Consider the following 10,246-nt stretch of genomic DNA (forward strand, 5'->3'; position numbering starts at 1 on the left):
CCTGCAGACTTGAGATATCACATTCAAGAGGGCAAAAGCATGTTTCGTCAGGCCACCGTGAGCCTTGACCTTTGACCACCAAAAAAGAATCGGCTAATCCAGGAGACCAAGTGAACCAAATATAAAAGGATTCTTCAAAAGTGATTTGAAGATATTGTGTTTACAAGGCAAAAATGGGGGGGGGGGGGGGTCACTGTGAGTTTGACCATTGCCCTTAGGCTTCCAAAGTGTAGGCAGCTCATTAGTGAGTCCAACTGAACATTTTTAACCAGTTTGAATAAATTCCCTTGAGGCATTCTTGAGATATTGTGTTGACAAGAATGGGACAGACGCACAGACTACCAAAGCATAAAACTAAAGCTTTTCATCAAAAGTTGCAGAAAGTCGCTGATAAATGTTCATTAATTGCAGGAGAACTCCTTAGTGAGGCGAGTTAATCACTGCATACAAAACCTTTCAACCTTTCACATTCATTGGATCCATTTTTATAATAAAAACATAAGTTACAGGCAACTTAAAGGGAGGGTTGGTCATTTGTTTCGGAAACACCTTTTATCGTATTTGTGGAAATCCTCTTCACGTTCCAATAGTCATCAATCAGAACAGTCTGTCTTCTGGTTCGTGCAGCCAATCCTTGCCCTTGCAATAATTTCAGTTGGACCAAATATAATAATTGTTTGGTATACCTGTTAGTCGCTATCAAACCTGCTCTTAGTGTGCATGACCAGTCTTCAGCTAGGAAGACATACATGGCTGAAGACGATTGCCAGAAATTAGTGAGAAAGTCAAAGAAAAGTTGTCTTCTAGTAGTTTTCAGTCACTGTGCATGTGTTCATGTGTCTTGGGGGGCATGGCCTAGACAAGGGCGCTGATTGGAGTTTGGTGGATGTATTGCTTTCATTTGTGTGCAGCCTTTGTAGCCTGCTCTTGCTAGCTTTTCCAGGATTACCAACCCTAGCTTTAAATACAGACAAAGCTCCTCTTTTTACTGTAAATGGATGAGTTACCTTTAGCCCCACAATAAAAGCAGCTGGTATTCACAGAGACTTTGTTTGAATAATAATCTGCAATGTCAGCCGACAAGGTGAAGCCTATGCTGGATGCAAATCACGCACACAGTCTCCTGAAAGACAGAACCCAGAGCCTTTTGACACGCTGTCTGACGTGCAGCGTTCAGGCTTCCTAACAAGAAAAAAACAACTCTTATTATACTTGGTGCACTGGAAGTTGCCATGGCACACACAGAGTCATATTGATCTAACATCCCAAGGGTAATGTTGTCTCTCCGTGCGTGTGAGTGTGCATGTGTGATGTGTATACCTTTTCCGAATGAGGAGCTCACTCTCCCCTCCCTCTGATTGTGTTTTTGAGGGACAAACGGCTCCTTACTGTCAGCATCTCTTCTGTTTGTCATCTTTTCATCACTCCACAGTGTAAAAACGCAACACAGACCGATGGTGGCTTAATGACAAAAGCTCCTGTGGCTTCATAAAGGGATTTTCCTAACCGGTGATAGTAAACGAATGGCTGTGCACGTTGTTTTGTGTGTGTGTGTGTGTGTGTCGTGCAACATGTCAGACACTGTCAGATGGAACAGATGGGAGAGGGGAGTGAGCTGACAGTTTGAATATCAACAATTCCCCTTTTAGAATAATGCCTGACCTTATTCAAATGAGCTGAGAGAGACACACTTCCTCCCTTTGAATCCTGCCTCCCAGTCACCAGAGAGGGATTAAAGACTAGAGCCACAGAGGGACAAGTTTCAAACCAGTCTAACAGCAGTAAAATAAGATTTCATAACTGGATCCCATCACATTTGCATGAAGTATTTTAGGTGATTAACAATTTGTTTATGAAAATATAAATATTCATAATCAACTACAACATTAAAAAATGTCACTACAAAGCTCACTCTCGCTGTACAAACTAATTGTCATGTCACAAAACCCTGTTGGTATTTCATATATTTTAAACTAAAACTAACCCTGTGCACGGAAAAGGTCAAGGATTCAAGTGAAGCAATAAAAACATTATTACTCGATGAGGACTTTGAACCTGCATTAACTTTTTTTACCCCTAAATTGTGAACATAACACACAAACGTTTCTGGTCTCTACCAACTCCTGAGGGAAATAAATGGCTTTGGTGCCTCAAGTAAAGACAGACACACTAATTTTAATAACCTTTGGTCCACAAACACGATAAAAGCAACACATGTAAGAACTAAACCATGGCAGATTACATTTAAAATGATTGGAAATGGATACACTCCATTTTCACACAGTGGGAATCCACAAACATCTCAAATTGTTCCCAAGTCAAACTATCTTCACATGCAGCAGATGGTTTTTCATCCGTCAGTCATCAGTTTTTCAGGTATATATTTTTAGCCTGTGTGCCAGTGCTAGATATTAGATAACTGGGGGAGAGGAGGGGAATGAATAGAGGGAATGATTAGCACAGACTCTGCACTCCTGTGAGGTTTGTGTGTTGCCTGACAAGGCTGTAGACTTTTAAAACAGGGTAAAAGGAAGGAGGGGAGCAAGACGGGAAGGCAGGTGGATCGAAAATGCTACAGATTATAACTGTGGGTGTTCATCTGACACAATACTGATGAAAATGGCGGGATTATGAAAAGAACCAACCAGTTTACATGATCAGGATCATTCTTCACGGTATCTGGACTCTGGACCTATAAGGTACACCTTATGACAAATTGAATCCATCAATTGTTTCCCTTGCAATAGGAAAAAGGTTAAGAGGTTAATCTGTGGGATAAAACCTCAAAATGCAAAAATGTTGACGTCATGAGAGACATGATACAGTACAGCTTGTAAAATTACAAACAGATAAGTATTTGTAGATTGTTTTGTCCATCATCTGGCTTCAAAGCTACGAATTAGGCAACCAATAAAAGTAGGGCTAAATATAAATGCACCATTGCTTTCATGCACATGCAAAAATAATGAGGGCAATTTCAAATGTATAACTTCCCATGAGGGACATAAATATCATTTAACTAATACATCACATGAACTTCTCTCATGTCACGTCTGCTTTTCGAAAGGTCTGATGTCAGATGGTATTGATGATGATGCTACTCAAAGCTCATAGATTTTTTTTTCTTTTAGAAACAGCAGTAGGTTGACTCAAGCATAGATAGACACTCAAGAGCCTGCCTCCTCAGAATGTGATAGTCCTCAGGATGTAAAGCACATACAGTTTATAGAAGTGGAGCAGAGGGAAGTTGTGTTATCTAGTTTGGAGCTTGTCGTTTCTTTGCTGCCAAAAGGTTGTGTGTTGTAGGTTCTCAGGCTCATCAGCTGAATCCACATTAATTAACAAATATGTTCCGTTCCTTTTTATTTACTTTTCATGTCCTGAAACACCTCGCCAAAGGCCTAAAGGAGTCTGAGATCTCAGCAGCATTGAGCATTTAGAAGTTAGAGCGGGCTTTTAATTGCTCTTGTTAGGTAGGCAAATGCAATGTTTGCACACAAGCAAACTTTGAGTCTCCCTTATCCGGTTTAATTTCGTGTTTTCATCCTCTCTTCTCCATTGAATTTGTTTAATATTCTCTCTGCCAGTCTTTTAGTTATCTGGAAAAAATAAGAGTCAGGATCTAGTGAATTCAAATATGGTGTCATAAGAGGCCTGTGGGGCCTTGGCGGAGATGTGCTCTCTGAGTGTCATTCTAGTTCAAGTAACCCTCCCAACAATCTAGCTGATTCGACATTTACTTCAACCTAAATAATTATTCGTCCATTTCTCTTGGAAAGAACAAATGTTTTTTGTGAAGGAAAATAAAAGTAACATTTTTATATGCATACCAGAGAAACTTGGATTGTGTACCGTTCACCAGAGGTGGTAAAAGTACACACATTCTTTACTTAAACAGACGTACAGATACTTGATAAAGTGCTGATTCAACCTCTCTACTCAAGCAAAAGTATAAAAAAATTGAGACTCATGTCACATTTATACAGTTTGTAGGATTTAACTTGAACTACACTTAGTCAAAAAACAATTAAGTAATACAGGGTAAAGCAAGAAAACAATGATGTGCATGAAAAACTGCCAAGGAGGAAATGTGTTCGTTATGTAGACATTTCAAAATGTAAGATATTTGTGTTAAAATGTAGGTAGTACAAGTAAAAATATATACTCTAGTGATGGAACCTGAAAAACGTACTTTAGTTCTGTTCTATTTGTATTTAGTCACTTCCCACCACTGCTGATAACTGTAACTAAGTTAAAAGCTATGAAACTAATACAACATTGTGGATTGAAAATAACTATAACTCAAGTGCTCCTGAAAGTGCCAGATATAATAACCCAATTTCCAATAAACCGTGACTGGAAAATGGTTTATCTGCTTGTCATAGATACAACCACTTAGAAAATCTCCATGGACGCCACTGAAGCGGTTTATCACATGATTGACAGGGAGGAAACCTCAGTGCTTCAGGCAAGTGTGTGCCTGACTGAAAAGTCAGCATTGAGCCGTTTATACTGTGATAAAAAAAAGTGCAGAATGAATTTGAGGAGTCGACTGTTTTATGAAAATGAATGTTTTATCCATTGCTGAAGCAGATTAGATCTTGAATGCACTATTCCAACTTCAACTTAATATGTTTTGGAAATAATTTTCTTCTCTTGTTATTCATATAATTTTTTTTTTACAGGTATCTCATATGAATAAATGATTTGCCTCAGTAGATGCTCTTCTGAAGAAAGACCATTCATCACTTTGTCATGTCCCTGTAATGCTGCTGCATTTTACATATTTTTCTCAATGATGTAGTGCTCGCTGAAGCTGCTCCATTCAAAGTGACAAGGACATTAACTTCATAAACAGAGCCACAATAAGTCAGCTCAAAATCTAAAAGTCTCTCGTTTATGGAATTGCCATCTACTTAGTTATTCCACAAACGTCTGTCTGTCTGCATGTGTGACGTATATCTCCGAATGGTTCATCAGATTCACACTTATCATGTGTATTTTTAATAGCCCGAGAGAGTGAGATGCTGAGTTTTGTGCAATTTGACACAATGTTCAATTCTCATTAAATAAATTTTGACAAGTTGTGAACTTAGGTCTGAAAATTGTGTTGATTGCAGACCTCGGAAATAGATGACTTGGAATTCTGAAAAAAATAAGAGCAGTTCAGTCAATCATTCAAGCTTATACACACTCCCACATTTCTTTAAACATACATTTGATGTAAATTGTATGTACATGTGTAACTATTTCATCAAATCACTTTCAGGTTACTTGACTCATTCAAATCAACTCTACATTATAGGGAACTCTGTCGAGCCCCGTCCCGTCCGGACCAGACAGCGTCGTGTTCGTTGATTCGAGGTTCAGGTGGGAAAGGCCATTTATTTAGACAGATTCAATGTTCAAAAGTTTCAAAGTAACAAGTTTATTATATAAGAACAATACTTACAGAGAGTCTCTGGGGTTCTGCCGGACACACCAGATTCACTGGATCATGTCGAGAAGAAGCGCCCACACTCATCCTAAGTCCACAGTATATATAAAGACACAGGGTGCAGCACAGAGGCGGTTCCTTTTCTTTTGAGGGAATTCAGTTATTGGCCAGATGTATACTGTTTCCTCAAAGTGCAGTTTTTTGCAAGCTCATCACTTGTAAGGGAAAATTCAACCGACCAGGTGTCACACTACTGTGGCCTTGGCAAACAGGGAGTTGCTACAGCAGACGGACACAGCAGATTAGACACAGAGGAGGATTTCATATCTTTTTCTCACCACGTTTTATGAAGCACCTCTCTGTATTAGTTCTGGCACGACCTCTCTCTTTCCTGAGCACCCGTGCCTGTTGTGCAAACCCTGCGTCTGAGTCAGAAAGATAGACATCATTCCAAGAAAAGAAACAGTTGTAGCATAAGCTTAATATGGACATTGCAGCTGAAATTATTCATAGGATACAGGTAAAATATAGTCACAAGATACAGAGAAACATAGATATCTCAACACCTTTCACATTGAACATATGTAATACATTTAAATAAAAATATTCTATGCATTTTAAACACAAAAAGTTATAATTTTAAGCAGAATTTTAGGCAGGCACATCATGAAAAACATTGACTGTAAATCTTCACTGCAGATAAACCAGGTGGGATGAACGCACAGTTTTCTAAAAAAGATTATAAAAAGCTCTGCACACAACGTCCGGCGCACAAACAATAAAAGTTACAGTATTATTGAAAAGTTGGAAGAGGACTCACCAATGACAAGGAATAATTCTGAAGTAGTTCCAGGGAATTAACACAGGACAAGGGAACAGTACGGTCCAGAGAGGCAGGTTTAGAACAGGCTCTGCACTACTAAAACCAGCACATACAATGTTTTAAAAATATATATCTACTGCTGTTACAGTCAGCTCTTTCCAGAGAAATCACAGCCGGAGGAGAAAGAAACCTTTCCTCTGCAGCCTTGTTATGGTTAGAGACGCCAGTGCATGCTCTGTCATGACCGTCGTTTGTACCTGCCCTGCTCCTCGGCGGTGCCTGTCTGGTCATGCCGAGCTTATCATCTCAGGGATGTTTCTCCTCATCAGAGGCCTCGCAACGCTGGCTGAACAGAGCCGAGTGTGCGGCCTCCTAACGCTTTAATGAGCCACCCTGCCATCACACTCAGACTGATATGTAACTTTGATGATTTGTTGTGTCACGATATCACTAAGCTTTCACCGCGTGCCTCTCGGTGGACACGGCCGCAGCTGGGGCTCGTGCCCTCGAGATGACATCGGTCTCCTGGCCGCAGGTATGAGGACATCGAGGAGATGGGAAAAGAGGAAGAGAGGAGGAGTGATTGTGATGAAGGTCAGAGATTAGGCAAGCGGATGTTGATACCTTGGGGAGTGCTTGTGCTCTGGGAAGACTCACTCTTTTTATAGATTCACTGGTCGGGGTTGGAAAAGCAGATGAGATCCCTTACACTCCACATGACACCTCATTCCTTCTTCTCTCCCTCTAAAAGAAACCCAACACAAAGCTAATGTTTGTATTTAAAGTGCCCAGACCTCCCCATGACTTTCCACAAAGGTTTTTCAAACAAACTCTACACATGGAATGACTCTCACTCTGCAATTCCACTTCCTGGAGGAGGCAGCTTTGGAGAGTGTCTGTTTATGTGAACGTTATCAGACATAAATGGTGTTCAGGACGACACCACTTGAGATTTATGCTGTGAAGAAAATATTAAGAGAAAGTCCCCAAGAGGAGAACCACGCAGTGGCTGCTAATGGAAAGAAACATGCCAATGGAATGTGAGAAAAAGCCGCAAGCACACCCACAAGCATCCGTGTGAACTGTGTGTGTGCGCGTGTGTGTACATACTGTACATTTGCACAGAGGCAATGTGCAACGCAAGCTTTGAAAAGATGTGAGGCTGCATTTTGTCTGTGGGTGGGACAAGATGAGCAAACGGCTTCATAAGCTGTGAGCTGAGCTGGAGTTGAGGGACATGCAAACACACTTCTCTTCTTTTTTGGGGTTTTACACTTCACTTCATATCCATCTGTCCATCTCATTCTCATTGTGATACACAAACAGATAAAGACATGTGTGTTTCCATTAAATAAAATGACACCCATTTCTCTGTCCTGACATATAGTCGGCTGCACATTCCAAACTGGGAGTCTTATCAACAGAAACAAAGGCACACAATGAACTGGGCTGTGCTGTTATCATGTACAGTGGTGGAATTACAGTAACTATTACTACTGCTACTACTCCTACCACTCCTACTACTGCTACTAACAACAATGACAAACAATATTGATAGTACATTTAATTTCACCGCTCCTTTCTAGACACCCAACAACACCTTTAAATAAACAAACATTTGAATAATTGAATAATAACTTCAGTAGAAATGTCCTGTAACTGTAGAACTGTAGTACTAGAAGAGCATTTCTATTCAATGATGCCCTCTACTACATTTCAGTGAGAAATATTCAACTTTTTTAAACTCTAATAAAAAAAGTTATTGAAGCATGTAATCTATCACGCGATATCTTAAAAAACCTATGACACTACATTTACTAAAACTATTGATTTCCTATTCACACGTTTATGTACTAAACGTCCAGTAATATACCTACCTTATACCTTTATGAGATTATAGCTCTGATATGAGTATAATGAATATTTTAACTTTTGATACTTTGAGTAGATTTTAAAGAAAACCTTCATAAATAAATGACATTTTGAATGCAGGACTTGAACACATAAGTTTCCATTGTTAATGAGTGAGATAAAAACCAACTGGCCACCAAAGGTCACAGTCCTTATAACAGTGGTGGATGGTGTTGACAAACTGGGCTGGGTAGTAGATTTTCACAGAGTCTCAGCAAACACATCCTGCTCCCTGTGTTCACAGTGGTGACAGACAAAGTTCATGATGAGGATACGTCCCTCCAGGTTTCAAACTGTTTACTTTCTGAGTTAAGTGAATACAAACTCATTAAAATCCCATTAAGACATGATTTTAAATTTACACAGAAATTGTCTTTTATCCACAAAAGTTAATAAACTTACATCCTCCATTGAAAAAACGAAATTTGAAAAACAGTTCATTTGTTTTATAAGAGCCCATTCTCAGTTTACATCCACTGCAGATTTAAGATTTCACTTCACACCTGCATGCTGGACCATAACTGGCTTTCAAATCAATAGTGATGTCATTGACTGTATGTTTCATGTGTTTTTAAGGTGAGAGCTGAAAAACTCATTATTCCTTAATACAAATGAATGTGAAACTCTGCACATACATCATTCTGTACTGTAAAGCTCCCACATTAAGTTAAATAACAATGGGATAAACATATTTCTGAGTGACAACACACTTATGCTTACCAGATTAGTCTCGTGCGTAAAGATGAATATAATAAATTAAAGCCCTACAAGTAGATTTTTACTGGTAATGAAAGGGTCTCATTTTAAAACGGCTGCCTCTTTATGGCCTATAACTATTCTCAATATCTGTGATCAGGAAGGATTACCCGCAAGGTCAGATTTACAGCAGTCTTCTTCTTGTTTAATGATGGTCGGCATCTTGCTTGTGGTAGAGTACCTACATCGGATTCTACAGCAATCAGTCCAGAGAGGTCTATGTTTCCATTCACGCCGGCATCAGTTTCAACAGTTCTTTTATCCCCCTGGAGATCCTATGTGCCAGTTTAACCCACCAACACTCAACAAAGAGGTTAAATACATGAAACCTCCCATTAATCAGTAAGAACAGAAGAAGCCTCTTGGATGAGAGGTGAAACGTCTTCAACAAACACAAGCAAGTCCAGAAACCATGACCTGGAGGACAGAGAATCTTCTCAGACATACGTACCCCAGAAATCACCGGCATTACCAACTCACCAGAGAGAGGATAGAGCTAACCTGTACAGACCAGCGTTTCCGAGTCTTTTCCTCTTCCACTACAGGTCTTTTACAAACAAGATGGATGCGATCATAATGAGAATTATGCCTCATTGTGTGACTATAGTCTCAGACACCTGGCTGAACAACGACATCCCGGATTTCCCAACAATCAACAATCATAAAGCAACACAAAGTTTCATCACCTCATTGCTATGCATCCTGCAAACAACTGTGTGTCTTTTTTCACTCATCCTTAAAACAAATGCACATGCTGGCTACACCAAGGTTTTACTACAGGAAACCGTAGAATCACTAACGCTTTTGGTCACAGAGGCGACAAAATAAACTCAAATGAAAAGTTTGATTCCAGTTGTTGTTGTTATGAGACCAGTGCTACATCGATTGTAATCAATAATGCAGAATAACTTGTTTTTAACCCCAAAACATAAAGATATTTAATAACTACTGCATATATATGTGTGTTTTTCAGGAAGTACTCATGTAATTTCAGTTTGGAAAAACCCATCTAAATGGTAGAAGTGCAGCCACCTTCAGTTTCTGGGAGTGAGCACTCTTGAGCTAGCACCAGATCCAAAATAAAAAATTCTGTATTTTTTTTGATGAAATTAACCCAGATATAATGTAGATCTAAGGACAATGTTCCAATACACTAAGGGATCCACCTCTAATCAGTCATATGAGATTCGTTGGACACTGTTCTTCAGCTAGCAGTGAAAATCATCAGTGCAGATTCAGCGTGGTGTATTTCCTGCGATGTGAGGCCAGCACACCACTGACGACAGCGCCAACAAGCAGAACACCAGCGGCTTTTCTCC

The 10,246-nt window shown here is 39.6% G+C and overlaps 1 long non-coding RNA gene across 2 annotated transcripts; it reads right to left on the minus strand.

The window, feature by feature from the left end:
* Positions 1 to 2,298: 2,298 nt before the first annotated feature.
* Positions 2,299 to 6,473, minus strand: LOC128457108 (uncharacterized). Of its 2 annotated transcripts, none has more exons than XR_008341901.1 (3): positions 6,258 to 6,473; positions 5,776 to 5,862; positions 2,299 to 5,146 (listed from the first exon to the last, which is right to left on the minus strand). It is a non-coding gene; the product is annotated as an uncharacterized LOC128457108 (long non-coding RNA). The 2 variants fall into 2 exon arrangements; XR_008341902.1 differs by having other exon boundaries at positions 5,453 to 5,862.
* Positions 6,474 to 10,246: the final 3,773 nt, after the last annotated feature.

Source organism: Pleuronectes platessa, chromosome 15 (genome assembly GCF_947347685.1).
Source record: "Pleuronectes platessa chromosome 15, fPlePla1.1, whole genome shotgun sequence".
NCBI lineage: Eukaryota > Metazoa > Chordata > Actinopteri > Pleuronectiformes > Pleuronectidae > Pleuronectes > Pleuronectes platessa.